Genomic DNA, 2,349 nt, shown 5'->3' with positions numbered 1-2,349 from the left:
AGCTGATAACCTTCCGTGCATTCCTGGGGACAGGATTGTCATAAAATGCACCATGGATTGATCCTCCTCCTAGGAAAGAAACGATAGGGCTGTCCTCAGGTTGGAGCAAGGGTGGCCGGAGGATCTCAGAAGAGCTGTTTCAGCACAACCAATAGAAATGATGGCCACCGTGACCACGAGAGACGTCCCCTGCCATCTCGGTAGGCTCTTGGGCTCCTGACAAAAGCTGGACTCAGTAAAGGGTTGGGTAGAAGGCACAGGCCTAAGGGATGCCCCAGCAAGAGACAGGAGGTAGGGCCTGGTTTATACTGCTCTGGGTGTATCCCAGCCTCATCCGATTACGAAATCAGAAATTTGCAAAACAGCAGAGCTGGAATGGATCACCTACTCCAGACTCCTCTCTTTACAGTTAAAAGGGTGGCAGCCCTGAGAGGCAAAGCAACGTGCTAAAGGCAGAGCATGGATGTGGCAGCGCCAGATGAAATGCACCGTGCCAATCCCCATTCAAGGCCGCTAACACTGAGTATGGGGCCAAGGTTTCCAACTAGGAGAATGAGACAATGTAAATACTTTGTTCCCCCCAAAACCCCAAATGTTTTTAAAGGCACAAAACTCACCTTAACTAGCTCTCTTCTGAGGGGGTGCTCTTCTGTCTCCGTCTTTCTGTCTGTCTCCATTTCTCTCTCTCAGACACAAACACATACAATTTTGTGAAAGGGGAATTCCTGCCATACAAAGACAAACTTCACATCTTCAGAAAGACACTTGACAAAGCACGTTTCTCAATTCAAGTCTATGTGTGAGGTCTGAGCAACTGGCTTATATTCTAGAACAATTGGTGGTTCCAAAATCAGGAGATCATCTTCCCCAAAGGAAGAGTTCTGGTCCGTATTGATGAAGTTGGGGATGTCACATTTCATGAGCCCGTTCGCCTCCTCCTCTGGCCACCTGCTGCATCTGATGGCTTCCTGGAGCTGAATATCTCTGTCAAGGGCTATGGTTGGGATAGCAAATTTGGCCTTGTCCAAGTGGCCCACATCATTGATGTAGCAGTGAAAGAGGGACCTAAATTCGTCATTGCCCTGCCAGAGAACACCTTGGGCACCAGCGGTCTTCCAAATTCTGACACAAAGCTGTTCAGTCTTAATCTCTTCTCGGGAGACTCTGCATTGCTATAAAGAAAACCAAAATAAAAGATCACTCACACTCTAGCTCGGTGACCTGAAGAATCATAGTTTTTGCCATCTACTGAGTGCAAGTCCCTGCACAGAGCATGCTGACAAGCACTGGAAATGAGAGACATCACTTCTGAACACATACAATTAAACCCAAGGCAAAAGTCTCAAGTGAGGGACCTTGGACCAACCTGAAAAGACATCGTTCCCTGAGAATCCTCAGTATTGCTGAATCGCACACCAGTGTTTCTCATTGGGACACTCAGATCATCTTCATCAGAATTAGTTAAAGTGCTTCTTAAAATGCAGAATACTGAGGTGCAGACCCTCAGGGTCTCCAGAGTTTGGGACCTGTAGTCTGTATTTTTAGAGCAGCCAAGATCACTGAACACGCTCAGGTTTAGCACCGCGGTCTACATCGGGTCACCTGAGCATCGACAATGCAGTCTCACATGGTGGCGTGTTGCCTTGTGTGTCACGGTTCTGTCCTACCTACGAGACTCCCCTGATTCTCAGAACTGTCAGTGCTGCCCCATTGGGCAAAAAATACCACCATTTCACAATGCATACACAGGGCGCCCGACTGACAGATACAATCAGTGATGGGAGAGGGGACAAAATTCATGTTCCTGATCCCTTGTTTCACTTACTATGGGACAAATGATCAATTCAAGGGTAATAAATCAGTGAATGAGTGAATAACATGACTCTCGTTAGTCCCAAGAGTGCCTGGAAGAGTGAGCCTGGGCATACTGAGGACCATAACAGCCCATCTACTTAATTGCCATCCTTCCCAGATTTGTGTAAAGGTTACTTCCACCCAGGCAGTGACCCCTGAAGGGCAAGAATCATGTCTGAACACACTCTCAAATCCAGAACAGAACCTGACAACAATTAGGCTCTGGAGTCTGTGTTTAGCGAGTGTGGAATCTCAGTGATGCCAGCTCTTAGACCTTGCCTTCCCATCCCACACCTCACGATATGGACCTTATGACCAGCTCTCCCGGGGCTGGGGCCACGGAACCCATTTACAGGACTGGAAGAATCTGATCATGTAAACCAAGCCCCAGAATATCATCAAGAGTCACCTGCATTTCAGGGATCAGTAATCCCAGAAGCTTTGCAGTTCAGGCAGCTGAGGGATTTTTATATCAGTTGTGTCTTCTACTGTGAC

At 47.7% G+C, this 2,349-nt stretch overlaps 1 pseudogene; it reads right to left on the bottom strand.

The window, feature by feature from the left end:
* Positions 1-623: 623 nt before the first annotated feature.
* Positions 624-1,610, bottom strand: LOC141573382 (melanocortin-2 receptor accessory protein 2-like; annotated as a pseudogene).
* Between the last annotated feature and the right edge of the window lie 739 nt (positions 1,611-2,349).

This window comes from Camelus bactrianus, chromosome 15 (genome assembly GCF_048773025.1).
Source record: "Camelus bactrianus isolate YW-2024 breed Bactrian camel chromosome 15, ASM4877302v1, whole genome shotgun sequence".
NCBI lineage: Eukaryota > Metazoa > Chordata > Mammalia > Artiodactyla > Camelidae > Camelus > Camelus bactrianus.
The sequence above is the reverse complement of the archived record's forward strand: the minus strand, read 5'-3'. Positions and strand labels throughout refer to the sequence as shown.